The sequence below is a fragment of the Chiroxiphia lanceolata genome, chromosome 15 (assembly GCF_009829145.1).
Source record: "Chiroxiphia lanceolata isolate bChiLan1 chromosome 15, bChiLan1.pri, whole genome shotgun sequence".
Classification (NCBI taxonomy): Eukaryota; Metazoa; Chordata; class Aves; order Passeriformes; family Pipridae; genus Chiroxiphia; species Chiroxiphia lanceolata.
The window spans coordinates 8,077,097-8,091,260 of record NC_045651.1 but is presented as its reverse complement, the minus strand read 5'-3'; the positions used below and the strand labels follow the sequence as shown (position 1 = coordinate 8,091,260).

The 14,164-nt window shown below is 45.9% G+C and overlaps 1 long non-coding RNA gene across 2 annotated transcripts; it reads left to right on the top strand.

Moving 5' to 3' along the window:
• Positions 1-445: 445 nt before the first annotated feature.
• LOC116794493 lies at positions 446-13,581 on the top strand. Of its 2 annotated transcripts, XR_004359813.1 has the most exons (5): positions 446-536; positions 2,930-3,113; positions 3,620-3,679; positions 11,730-11,911; positions 13,473-13,581. It is a non-coding gene; the product is annotated as an uncharacterized LOC116794493 (long non-coding RNA). The 2 variants fall into 2 exon arrangements; XR_004359814.1 differs by lacking the exon at positions 11,730-11,911 and having other exon boundaries at positions 13,473-13,554.
• Positions 13,582-14,164: the final 583 nt, after the last annotated feature.

Genomic DNA, 14,164 nt, shown 5'->3' with positions numbered 1-14,164 from the left:
AGTGACCTTCAGATGAGTGCAAAGCATTTCAATTTGACCTACTTTGCTGCAAAATGGGTTTGGCCATGGCAGGGCAGCTCTCTCTTCCTTCCTCTCCTCTTGGTGAAGGTCCTTGGGAAGCCCTGGGCACAACATGGAGGAGATGCCCCATGTGAATGGGGGAGCAGGCCTTAAAGAGGATAAAAACCTCAGGGCTTGGGTTTTGGGTGCTGTTTGGGTAGCCTGATGCAGACAGGCCGAGTGCTGGGTTTCTCTGTAGTGCCAGGTTTTATATTTGCAGCTTTTGTTTTTTGAATGTGTCTTTAAAAAAACCTACCGTAACACAAAATGTCCTTCACTGAATACTCCTTTTTCATTTACTACCTAAATTTTTTCTCTTTGGTTGCTTTCCTCAAGGATGCTTGTGTGAAGGGAGCAGCTGCAGGAGGAACCAGGCTGCCATGGTGCTTCCCAAGGCTACTTGGCTGCACCAAGAAGAACCCTGCTGGCTTTGTCAGATTTCCCTTGTCTTCTGTAAGATCTTCAGAGCAGTTCAGGTACTGTTTTGCTTGGGTGTTGATAAAAAGGGTTGACCTTTCTTCTGGACATCTCAAGAAGACAATCCTAATTTTAGAGGGGTTGTAATGCCCCAAATCTCCTTATTTGACTTAGTGTGTGTATATATATGTATATATGATCTTTGTATATATGTGTATGTATATATATATATATATATATATAATAGCAGCCTTCCAGTACCTAAAGGCTCCAGGAGAGCTGAACTTTGGACAAGGGCCTGGAGTGACAGGACAAGGGGGGAATAGCTTTCAACTGAAAAAGGACAGGTTTAGATTAGATATTAGGAAGAATTTCTTCCCTGTGAGAGCGGTGAGGCCCTGGCACAGGTTGCCCAGAGAAGCTGTGGCTGCCCCATCCCTGGAAGTGTTCAAGGCCAAGTTTGGGGCTTGGAGCAACCTGGTGTAGTGGAAGATGTCCCTGCCTGTGGCAGGGGGCTGGAACTAGGTGATCTTTAAGGTTCCTTCCAGCTGAAGCCATTCTGTGTTTCTATGATTCTAGGAGTGTATTAAATGGGAATAATTTAATAAATATACACTAGAATTGCTTAAGCCTTTACATTTTCCTATTTTCTGCAGTACTTGTTTCGCAGGAGCACTGTGGGGTGGCCTCTCTGGAAGTACAATTGTCTTTTGTTTGGGTACATGTGTCTTTAAAATAAAGTTCTCTCCTTATCTCAAGTTTAAAGTGCAAAATTCCCAGGTTGGAAGCAAGTTAAAATTTCCTATTCCAGCTGCATCTGCATTCAGTCTCAGGAGAAGATACTTGGCTGTAATTTGAAAAAAAGAATAGAAATTGATATTGCAGGTAAAAAGGAGCAACTGAGGAAAAATATCCTTTCAAAAGACCCTCAAAAAATTTTCAGGATAATTTTCACTTATTTCTGAATAATTCCTACCACTGGTCAACCACCAAAAATTACAAAACCGACCCCAAACCCACGTGCCTGCTGATAAAAGCCATGGACTTTCTTGTAGCTTATCTAATGCCTGAACATCTGTTTCTCCCTTGCCGAGAGGTTCTCTTGGATGAGTTAATGCAATTCCCTATGCAAAGGTTAAATAAAGTTGAGAGGCTCCAACTGGTGGCATTGTGCCATGAAGGCCTGTGCTGCGAAACCAACTTTGCCATGGAAATGTCCAATTTTAGTTCAGAAAGTCATTCAGGAGGGGAAAAAAGTCACCCAGCCTAAGCCTGGGCTGCAGTGAGGCTGGATTCAATGACCTTAGAGGGCTTTTCCAACCTTAATGATTCTGTGATTCTGAGCTTTCTAGATATTCCAGTATGGAAAGGGGGCTTTGGAACATGCACTTCCCCTGGGTCTGAAGAGCTGGTGCTGAGCTCTGCAGCCACTTCCTTCTGTTTGGGCAGCGTCACTGTCTTCCAATGGGATGGGCTTGGAAGCTGAATGCTTGTTCTTGGTGTCATCTTTTATGACTGGAACAGCTGGAGGTGGGAAAGGCTGCTGGGTGATTCCAGCACTGAGTCCTGGAGCTGCTGGGCTGATCCCTGGGTGTTGGGTGGCAGAGATGCTCTGCGTGACATGGATGTGGCTGTTCCTGTGGGGATATCACACATGTGTGTGTAACTGTCATATATCTGTAACCTTGCAGTGAGATCAGGATGGCCTTTGGGATGAAGGATTCCAAGCCAGTTACCTCTCTCCGTCATTCCCATCACTTCCCCCTTGAGTTTGCCAGCCCACAGTGACCTCAGAGGAGCACAGTGGGTGTAACCACAACAGGTCCCTGTAGCCCAGAAGCCAACGTGGGGTTGTGCCTGTGTCCATGAGCTGTTGCAGAACGCTGTGTCCACACTTTCACTTTTCTGCCCTTTCCCTTCCATCTCAGCTTTCGGCTCCTCTGGCTCCACATCCTGCAGGGCCACACTTCACACGCGGCACAGGAGCATCAAAGAGGAGATCCTGAATAAACCCACTGCTTTATGACATCTCTTCAAAGTGCCTTTTTAAAAGTTCAAAGGACACGAGGGAAGGAGGGGATCAAAATCAAAGGAAGATGGGGGGGGAGGGAAATTAAAGCCTCAGAGGAACTTTATGGCACGTTTTCTGTAACACTTTCAATGCCAAATTCACAAGTGTTCCCAGCACCAGCTCTTCTCTTGCCATCAGACTCCCTGATGCAGCAGTTCCAGGGCAGCTCAGTACAGGGCACCCACAATGTCACTATTTCCTTAATTTTTTTGTAAGACCAAAACTTCCTGTTCTGCTGCCTCCAGGACGAGGGAGAGATCCTTGTTCTTTACCGGCTGGAAGTCCTGGAGCTGACAGCAGAGTTCACCTTTAATGAAAAGCTTTTTCTTTTTTTCCCCAGGAATGTACCTCACTCTCCTCTCTTTCTGTCTTCTACTGCAGGGCCATTATTTTGAACATGCTTGGGAAATTTCCGTTACTGTTTGGGAAAAGGGACTTCTCCAGAGTGAAGGGGATCTGACTTGAAGCAAGAGAAGAGAAGCACAACCTCTGTGTCAACACCCCAGAGACCATATAGAGACTCAGCTTTACTTATGAAGACAGAAAAGAAATGCAAATAATTGAGGTATATGCTTCTTAATATTCAGTTAGCTCTCATAATTTTGTAATTTTCTGCTTCTCTGTGTCTGTTTTTAAACATATTAGGAAAAAAGTGATATATGAGCCAGGCTGGTCTTGACCCAGGATCAAACCCCTCTTTACTGCTGGGTACATGCCCACTGAGCTGGAATCACGTCCCTACTGTGGGGAGCAGAGTGGGGCAGGGCAGGGCATTGCTAAATGGCTTTGCCAGTTTGTGTTACAATTTTGGGAACTTTCAGGCTTGTGTATTTAAATGGAAAGACTGAGAAGACATTTGTCTCAGAAATATCTGAGAAAAAAAAATGGGTCTTTGTGGAGGGATGGAAAACTGCTGCTCAAAAGAGCTGTGGAGAGTTTCCTCAGCATTCCGTGAGCTGTGGAGGAGCAGCCTGTGGATCCGGTTTGGTGCTCACCATGTTTACAACCATCAGCCAGCAAATGCATTTCCTCCATGGGGGTGACTGTTTCCTCATCCCATTGCTTTTCCAGAGTCCATGGAGCCAACATGTGTGTGTTCCTGCAGCAACACTCAGTCCTCATCCTGCCCAGGTAAGCTCACCTACATAAAGTGCTTTTCCCACAGGTGCTTTCCAGGGCTGCTGCTTGGAGAATGGCAGAAAACTGTTGCTGAATTCCCTTCTCATTAATTCATTCTCTTGTTTTTAATATACTGAACTGCACACCTTGCCCTGTGTGCTCTGCCTTAGGCAGGCATCCAAAAATAGTCCACAGTGGTGCATACATGGGAGATAAAACTCTGTGTGTGCTGGGCTGTGGTGGAGGTCTTGTGCTGTGCTGGGTGGGTGGTGGTCTGGAGGACAACTACTCCCAAGAAAACAAATTAATTTGCTTGGTTTTCACCCAGAGAGGTCCCAGTTTCACTAAATAACACTGAAAAGGACACCTCAAGGTGAAATTCAGTAAGTGTTTAATATATGTCAGCAAGAAGATAGTTTTATTCATTGGTAAGGGGGAATTTAAGGCATGTGGAATAACTAATCAGATTGAGACTTGCCTTGGAGACTGGAGCTGGGACCTGTAAGGTTTGTTTACAAGAGGGGATTTGCATCGAAGCGAGACCCTTTAATATAAGCTCTTTATATTAATTGGTTTGAAACAGGTCTGTCTCAATGAACAGATGGCTTTATTTCCCTCGCGGTCCTCCAGGCCACGTGGGGGGATTTCCTTTCCAAACACGCCGTCAGCAGTGGGGACAGGCACACACAGTCACATCTTGTGCTGTGCCAGGGCTGGGGCACGGTGGGACCGTCCTGGCAGTGCCTGGTGGGCAGCGCGGGGGAAGGAGCCCTGTGGGCTTACCAACCCCATGGCTGCTCTCTCAGCATCCCATAATAGCACGATTGTTAAAGGATGTGGCAGTGTTTAGGAGGTTATTAATGGCTTCCCACGGGAACTGAGAGCATGGTGATTTCCACCCATCCACCTCACCCAGGGTCCAGAAATAGAAAGGGGCTTTTTTGTGTTCCCCTACGCCTTGCTCAGCCACAGCTCCAGCAGCGGTGACACAGGCTGCTGTGGGAATGCTCCCGGTGCTTGGATGTTGTTCCTGCTGGGGGGAAGAGCAGTGAGTCAGCAGAGCTAAAGACGTCTATGGGTGATGTCAGTGCTTCCTCCCGGCTCTGGGACACGCAGTTCCTCCCTGCTGTCACTGCTGGTGATACCTTACATGGGGCATTTGGGTTGTAGGGCAGAGCTCTCAGAGCAGTAGCCCTTGGAGCATCTCCATGGCCTCCTCTGGACTTGCTCCAGCAGGTCCACATCCTTCCTGTGCTGAGGTCCCCAGAGCTGGATGCAGTGCTCCAGGTGGGGTCTCACAAGAGTAGAACAGAGAGAGGAATCACCTCCCTAGACCTGCTGTCCACCCTTCTTTTGATGCAGCCTAGGACATGGTTGGCTTTCAAGTGACAAAGGCTTTGGTGCTCAATGGCAGCTCAGTGGGGCTTTCACAAAACTGGAGGGTTGATGAGATGTTAATTGGATAGACTCAGAGTGCTCCCTGTTGCAGGTGGGCTGCAGCATGGCCTCGGTCCCAGATCTGTGCCGAGTCTATTTTATTATTGTGAGTGTTGCTACGAGATGATTCCCTCTGGAAGCTTCCAGACGTACACAGATGTTAGCTGGTGTAGCAGGGAGGAAGACTCCCTGAAACCCAAATGGCAAATGAAAATCTGTTTGGGAGTGCTCAGTCAGTTACACAGGCACTCACAAAAAGTCAATGCTGGACACAGGGTATGGCCATTTCCCAGGAAGATCCAGCACTGCCTCCTGTTTGAAATGTCTTTTCCTAATGCAACTGTTTTTCTGTTCTTTTCTTAGGCTGCAAATGGTTATGCAAATTTTTAAATATTTTCCTACTTCCCTTTTCGGATGTCTAACATTATGTATTATTTTCTGATACTTACCTAGCCTGGGAAATCTGTTTTCCATCTCATTTCAGCCAAGGTTTTCTTTTTAACCAGTCCTTCCCAGTATTTTCCTGTAACACTTCTGGTTCGCTGAGTGAACTTTGCAGTGTGAGGGTAAATGAAAGTGAAAATGTATTGCTTGTCACACACTGGCTGTTTAGAGAGGGTTTGGGGTTTTTTTTCCCCTCTGGATTTGAAGAGGGAGATATAAATCATTGATTTAAAACCAGGGTAATTTAACAAGATTATAGGAGAGGGAAAATCCACTTCCTACCCAAAGTAACAGTCTCTTAGGTCTCTCCACCTACACAAGCCATATGCATCCTCCAAGCCGCCCGAGATCCTCTTTTGTGTTTTTCTGGCAGGACTGTGGTATAATAATTAAAGTCCATATGCAAAGCTTTCTCGGTGGGACTTTTAATTACTTTGTAATTGGTCAGAGTGTTACCATTCATCAGCCCCCAGCCTGCTCTGCTGGGTTTGGAAAGTCCCAGACATGGAGGGATATTAAAAGCTCAGAATCCCAGGTCGGAGGGATGTGATCAGAGATTGCCTTTTCATGCCATCTCCCTTTTTAACAAACATGACTGTGCTTTTCTTTGCCAGGAGCAAAGCTCTGGGATGGGGAGAGCACTGGGATTTGTGCTGCAGTGGTGTGTGTGGGATGCTGTATCCGGAGGGTTCTGCACTGGTGCAGAGGGGTGGAGAGGGGACTGGCAAAGGGAGCGCTGATTCCTGGCTGGAATTGCTGGTTTTCAGTTGCAGGGAGCCTTTACGGTGACCCCTGGGTAGACCATGGCATAACAAAGCTCCTCACTAGGAGCACTGGAATGCCAAAATCTCAGGCATCGTTTGGTCTTGGTCACATTATCCAAATTTATTTGGCCCTTGCCACGATTGTCCCCCTTCTCCCGAGGGATGGTGGCTCCCAGATTACACAGCACAGGGGGCAGAGGCTGTGTGTGTGCAGGTTGGTGTTTCTGGAGGGCAAATACCGAGTGTCCTAGAAACAGGTGCAGCAAGAGTTGTCAGCAGCTCTGCTATACCTGAGCAGAGGCACCGTCAAACGAGACACTGTCAAACTAATACATATCCCGTTCCTGTTATTCCCATTCTTGTTGGGAGTCAGGACTCTCACGGCACAGGGACTGGAGTCAAGTGATATTTTTAATAGTTGTAGCAACCCACTCATAATCCTTTGATTCTGGGATCTGGAACTCAAAGCCCAGCTCTTGTAAAATAAACATGGGCGTCACTTTGGTTGTCAGTTCAGCAGGAACATGTCACAGGAAGAGGTGTCTTGGAGCCTGCCTAACTCCGACTGGCAGGACAGGCTTCCAGCAATGAATTTTCAGTGAAACATTTTTCTAATTATAGCAAATTATTTTTACAAACATTTTCCTGGGAAGAGATTCTGAAACTAGGGCCAAAAAGGAGAAGGCTGGGATTTAGGCAGTGCCTGACAAAAAAAAAAAAAAAAAAATGGACTGTATGGTAGTTGTCTTTTATTATTAGGCCAACCTATAAACTTCAAATGAATGGATTCTAGTGAACTTCATTCCAGTATGACCAGTTTGTGTTGCTGAAAAATTGGAATGGCTTAGAATGGTGCCATCAAATCCAGCTCTTCCCCTCCCTCTCCCTGTATGGCCTTGGGACTCCCCAGCTGCAGGGCTGGATGGCAGAGGAGTGATGGGTAGAGGTGACAGACAGCAGCTGGTCATCAGCAACGCTGCTACAACCTGAGCAGAACTTCACATCCAACGGCCCCAGACACAAATTATTTCATATTTATTCTCCTCTCCAGATGTTGCAGCAGACTTGTATTCTTTTTGCAGAGCAGAGCCACCTCTTCCAGTTGCAAACGCGCTTGATTTTGGGGTAAATGAATGAGTAATCTTAAGTTATCACTGAGAGAAGTGTAACCACCCATCTCTGGATGTCCCACACCCTACAACTGTGAAGGCAGGGCATGTTCATGGTGGTGGAGATGGTTTGGCTGCGGGCAGGCTCGGTGCTGCCTGCTTTCTTTTTTAGGAGAGATTCCCACTGGAAGTGCAGGGGCTGTTTGTGGGCTTGCCTATCATCCCACAGTTCTTGTGCTCAGCTGGGGAATTTAATTAGAAGTTAACCATGGAAAACTCCATAATACTTATATAGAGGTGGTGTGGGCTGTGTGTAACCAAGGGATAATCTTAATGCAAACCTGAATATAGGTTATTGTTCATCAGGAAGGAGTTAGTTGATTATTTCTAAAACAAAAAAAAAAAAAGAAAAAAAAAGCCACCCCCAGCCAAAACCCCAACCACAAACTTCACAGAGGATTTTGAGTCACTAAACCTGGGCAGTTCCACAGAGGCGTGGGAAGACATGGTGTGGTGGATTGTCCTGGCTGAGGGCTGTGCTGGGGTTTGCAGTGTGGGCTATCAGCACCCCAAGAGCCAAGATGGGCTCAGGGAGCCATCACACAGGTGATGGATATTTTATGGCATGTGCTTATTTGCTTGATGAGGAATTTGAGATGAAGCTGTTGCAGGTGGTAGAAACTCATCTAGAAGCCCACCATGAGCACAGGCTCTGGCAAACCCTGTGGCGTCTCGCTGGGATGGCTCTTATTAAAGCACCTAAGGGTTAAAGATGGACGGTTCCCTCCCCCCCCCCCCCAGTAAAGGTAATTACCCACCATCTATTTAGCAGGGAAAGAATTTGCCATTGAGCAGATAGGGCCAGGCTTCACCAGAGCCCTTCAGCCGCCCAACAATATCGCATTACCCCGATTGCATAAAGAGCGCGAGCCATTTCCGCTGGCGGGGCCATAATGGAGGTATCTCTTTACAAAGCCCCCACTTCAGGCCAGCTGAATGCCTCCGCCGAGCCTCCGAAATCCCGCAGCCCTAATCCCTTTAGCAACAAAGATCTGTTTCTTTGCTTAGCATGAAGTAGACCTCAGAGGCCGGTGTGTGCCTTGGCCTGTAGGCCAAAAGCCTCCTGTTTACAATTTCCCTATTCCTGTTTTTAATGTTGTTCTGAGAGCAGCCACAAAGGGCCGGTTTTGTCCAGCAGGAACAAGGGAGCTATTAGAGAGGGACGGAGGAAGGAAGGAAGGGAGATCCAAAAGGAGCAGCCCAGGAGGGATTAGCATACACAGCTGTTCCCTCAGGGACAGGAGCTTTATGCTTTTTATAATTTCCCTCTCATTTACATTTTTTAATATCTGGTTTCCTTGTTTCCAGTCCCCCTTCCCCCCATGTCTCCAGGACCATCTGCCCATTTTATTGGATTTTTTGTTTTGTTTTTCAGGCGGGTGCATCCAGCCCAGTGTGTTCACTGGCTCCAGCTTAAATCCTGCAATCCCTATCAACTGTGGTTTCGCTCACGTTAAGCCCTCTCCCTTGCCTTGCCCATCTTACCCTGTGACCCTCCATCCAGCCCCATCACCTCTCCCTGGTGTGGTGAGAAGGCAACACTGAGCATCCCTGGGTTGGGATGCCCAAGGCAGAGGGTTTTCATCCCTGAATGCACATTGTTCTTGGCTCTGCCAAGACCAGAGGGGAGAATGGTTGAGCTGTTTACAATATTGTTTCATAGACTGCTCAAAAGCAACGTCTGTTTTCCAGAAGTGCAATGAAACATTTATGAGTATGGGACATCGTGCAGCTCCGGAGCTCTGCAGGGGACGAGGGACAGTTGCTTTTTTTATGTGCACCACATCCCAGCTTATGTGGGCTGTTGGCAAAGGAATTAGCAGGACACGTCTATCTCATTTTCATTTCCCTCTTCCACAGTGGTGATCCCTCAGGTACCCCAGTTTGTGAGGGTGACTGGAACCAGAACCCAGCTCTGGGATGTGCGGGGCAGGAGCTGGGTGAGGCGCTGCACTGTGCTGTTCTCCAGATTTGCTTAGCTGAGACTTTCTTTCTCATGAGCTCTTTCTCTATTTCTATAAGGTACATGAATCCTGGTAAAACTCTATGGAGCTACAAAAATCCTGTGCCTTCCCATGCATCCCTCAGGATGAGATGAAATGGCCTCAAGTTGCACCATAAGGTTTAGATTGGACATTAGGAAAAATTTCTTCATGCAAGGGTTTGTCAAGCATTGGAACAGGCTGCCTAGAGTCACCATCCCTGGAAGTACTCAAAAAACATGGGGGTGTGGTACTTGAGGACATGGTGGGCATGGTGGTGGTACTGGGTTGATGGATGGACTTGATTTTACAGGTCTTTTCCAGAGTTAATTATTCCATGATTCTATATGATTCTATGATTTATGCCAGTGAAGAAAGAGGCAAAGCTGAATTCTAGGATTCTATACCTATGCCAATTCATGTTAGCCATCTTAAATATGGACATTTACTGAAAAGAAATGAATAGCACAGCAGGTTTTTCCTTCAGTGCAGAGGAGAGGTTGTGTATCTGCGTCGACGCTTGTACAGTTCCATTTTGGTTATTTCCAGTGCCCCAGCCTGCTTCTCGTGTGGAAGTTACAGCAGGTCCTTCCAAATAATGACCTGTTCTTTTCCCGACACAGGATAGCTCCAAAGCCCCTTAAGGTAGTTAAAAATATATATTTTAGGCAAATGGACACTCTAACCAGAATTGTACCCCGACTGTAGCTAAATGTGGGGATAAATCAGAATTTGAGTTTTACTGTGATGTCTATGAATGTTTCACTGTATCTCCAGCATAAGGGATCCCATTGTATGTATCAAGGATGTCTCAGCTTTTACGTGGTCTCGGCTACATTTCTCAGGATTTAATATTTGAGGTTCCTTCTAGGGATGTATCAAAGGAAAAGCTGGATTTGAACTCCATTCAGAAAGCTTTCACATATTCAGAATTACTTAGTGCTCATAGAAGTAATTTGGTTCTGTGGAAGATGTTTAATGAATCTCCTGGCAATGGGGTGTTTTGTCCTGTTGAGCAGGAGCCTGGGCTGTGAATGGGACCCGAGCAGCAGAGCAGGGCTGTGGTTTAACATCCTCCCGACTCACCCGGGGACGTCCAGCCTAAACCCTTCCTTCCTGCCCAAAGTGGAATTATCATTAACTTGTAACTAGTTTTCAAGAAGAACATTTTTTTTGGTAGGCTGTGGAGTTCTTCCAAGAATTTTTCAATTTTTACAAATGAAAATATAGGCTCAGCCAGATGCCAACTAAAATGCAGTTACTTTATACCAGCCAGCCCAGGCACTGCACCACAGGCTCAGCAGCATGACCTTTAAAACAGCCTTTTTAGAAGGCTGGGAGAACACTTTCTAAAAAGCCACAATTGCAGCTGCTCTCATTACTTATAATATCCTTGATGGAGAGGAACTTAAAAATAATTCTTAAGGAACTTAAGCTTCAACAACCCCCAGTAGACTTAGTTTATGTGCAGTGCAGGCTTCCTTCGTGGGATTATAGGCTCGGGACGGTGATTATAGTGTTGATGATAATGTACATTTTCTAAATCATTACTTGCTTAAGAATAAAATAAAAGGAGTGAAGCCTTTGCTTCACTTTTCTCATGCAGATGAATGGATCAGGGATTTAGCCACTTGTTTCTAAAAGCAGACGCACATTTCCATGTTCCCTCCACATATTTATTAAACTAACAAGTTTAATGTATATGTAAAATGCATTTGGACACTGTATTTCAAATCAATAGAGTAATCTGAGTCATCAGCTCTGTAGATGAATAATTACATATTACTTCCTGGGATTTTTTTAATATTCTTATTTATAATAAGCTAGTCTTTAATTAAAACTGGCGTTTGGGATCCAATTTCTTTAGGGTTTTGTGTATGGAAATCTGTGCCCTAATTTTTATATATTCATTAATATCTTGCAGCTTTCCTGACTCCACACCCATCCTCTGCTCCAAAGCTGGTTTGAGGGTGCAGATCAGGACTGTGGCCCTGCTGAACTCAGGAGATCAAACCAACATTAAATCCAATTTATTTTAGTAGAACCAGTGAATGTTTTGCACCAACACTGTCAGGACACTTCAGTCTTGACTGAACGATATTTTTTCCATCTGCGAATTTTCTTTCTTAAATTAATTACAGTAAATACGTTGGGGTACGGATAAGAATTGTCCTGCCTCTTCAGCTTCTTTAAGATTGAAACAAGATACCTTTTCCTTAAACTCACTTATTTTTGCTCATTTTTCTATTCCCCTTTGAATACCCAGCACTTTGGTATTCAAATTTGTCACCTCAGAAAGCTGTGGTTCTGCTGAGACCCTCTGGTACCCCGACAGCAGCAGGATATTGAAGGATTTGAGCTGTGATCTCCAAGCAGCCACAACCCCCTGCTCTAACCCCTTTCATTTCCACCCCAGACACGGCTCCTTCAGCCCTACATTTCCTCCAGGTAGGACTTGATTTCCGAAAGACCTGGTTTCTGACTGCTCAATCTCTTTCTTCAGTTTACTTTGCCTCAGCAAGGGGCTGCAAGGCCAGCACTGGCTTGTCCTTCCCCATGGGATGTCCCTTCCCAGCCCTCAGCTCCTGGGACCACTGCTGATGCTTAACCTGCCAGCTGTGGGGACAGGGATGTTATTCCGGTGGGGAAGACGGGAACCACAGCTTTGCTCTCCCAGACAATGACTGCTGTCTCCTTCAGTGCATTGTTCTGTGCTGACAGGAACAAATTAAGGCTTGGTCTTTGCTCCAGGAAATTCCCCGTCCTCCCTTGATGGGGTATCTGGCTACACCAAGAGCCTTTCTGCTCCCACAGCAGTGGATCTCAACACCCATGTACAGGACTGGTGTCCTGGGGCGGTTTTTTATTTTAGGGCTGACTTGGGAAGCTTGTCCATAGAAAATGAATAAGTAATTAAATAATTAATAATGAAATAATTTCCAGCTGGATAGCTGGAAAACCTCCATGCTCTGGTCAGGGTTTGGAAAGTTGATGGGGTGATGGGACATCAATCTATGTCTTCCTTCATCCCTCTTAAAACTCTTCCTGAGCTTTGGGAAGCTATGGGCATTTGGCAAAAGATGCTGGTGGTGACTCTGGAATGAGCCTGCTCTGGTGTCCTGTGTCCTCCAAGTGTGATGTCTGTATGAGCAGGACCAGACTCTTCCAGTAAGGTTGTGGGGCCAGGGGGAGCCGTGTCACGGGGCACCAGAGCCATAAAAGAGAGGCTTTCTCTTTTTGGTGTGTGTTTGCTGAGACAGCTTGGAGGAAAAAAACAGAGCAGGGAATCAAATAGAAAATCTGGATGTTTGGTGGAGGAGGAAAAGCTGGAGTGAAGGCAGCCTGGAAAACCGTGGGGTGTTCTGTAGCCTGAGAGGGGAAAGGGGGTGATAAGGTCTGGGACAGTGCCAGGAGAACAGGAGGAGGCAGAGACCGTGGAAAGCAGCTGGGAAGAAGCCTGCTTTGCGGGAGGAAATGTTATTATTAGTGCTCAGTTTCCTGAACAAAAGATTCTTGTCTATTTAAATACTTCAGCTTCACGGAGCTGCAGTTCTCCAGACACAATAAAATTTGCCTTTTCTCCCTGTCATTGTCATTTTCCGCTTGCCGCAGGTGGTTAAGGCTCCTGTGCTGTGGAGTAAATAATTTCAGTCTGCTGTGTGGGCTTGCTGTGGTCTGGAAACAGAGAGGGCAAGCCCTGGGAATGAGAGGTTTGTCCCTTGTGTCCCCCTGCATCTGCTCTTGGAGATGCTGCTCTTCCACACCAATGCAGATGCTGCTGGTTTAGAGACTAAGATCTATCAGATTTGAATAAAATTGACAAAAGCAAAAAAATTCATTAAAAAGTTGAACATCTAGATATAAACTCATCTCAAGAAACCTCCTGGGCCATTCTCAGTCTTCCTCACCCAACCATGGCAGGTTTTATGCTCCAGCAGCAAGAAGCAGAACCTCACTAATTCCAAATCATCTCAGCTAATGGCTAATTTGAATTATTCTTTCCATCCAGGGATGTGCAAAGAACACACAGAGGTTGGAGTTGATGCTGTGTGAGAAAGAGATCCAGGTTCTGTGCAAGGTGGTGCTCACACTTGTGCTAGAGCCATCCTTTGGTGAGTGAGGTGCTGCCACGGTCCTGGCGTCTCCATGTGCTCTTCTCCATGTGCTCTTCTCCATGTGCTTCAGCAGGTCAGGCTGTTTTCCACAGAAATTTCAGATCATTTCATGTTATAGGGGAGAAATGCTTTTTCTATCTGTCTTGAAATGTTAAAATCTGATAGCAATAGTATGGAATTTACTTCGTAGAATCCTGACTTTTTTTTCTATATCCAGGTAGCTTGAGTTTAATGTCAGCTCTATCCCTATAGTGATAGAAATGGAACTTTTATTCCATAAAAAGATGGGAGATGTCTCACTCTGCTCACTTCCTGATTATAATTGTTCCTTGTTCCAAGCCCTGCAAGACTTTGAAAAGTCAGCCTTCCTGAATGTATGACAAATATAAATATATCAAGGAATCATGGTATATCCTGAGTTGGAAGGGACCCACAAGGATCATTGAGTACAACTCCTGGATTTGATATAAATATATATTTATATTGAAGTTACTACAGAAGTGCAGATGTACTTAGTGCAGTCTGACAGTGCTGCAGTGGGACTCGTGGCTGTCACGAAGGACACACAGGATGCACAGCTGCTAAA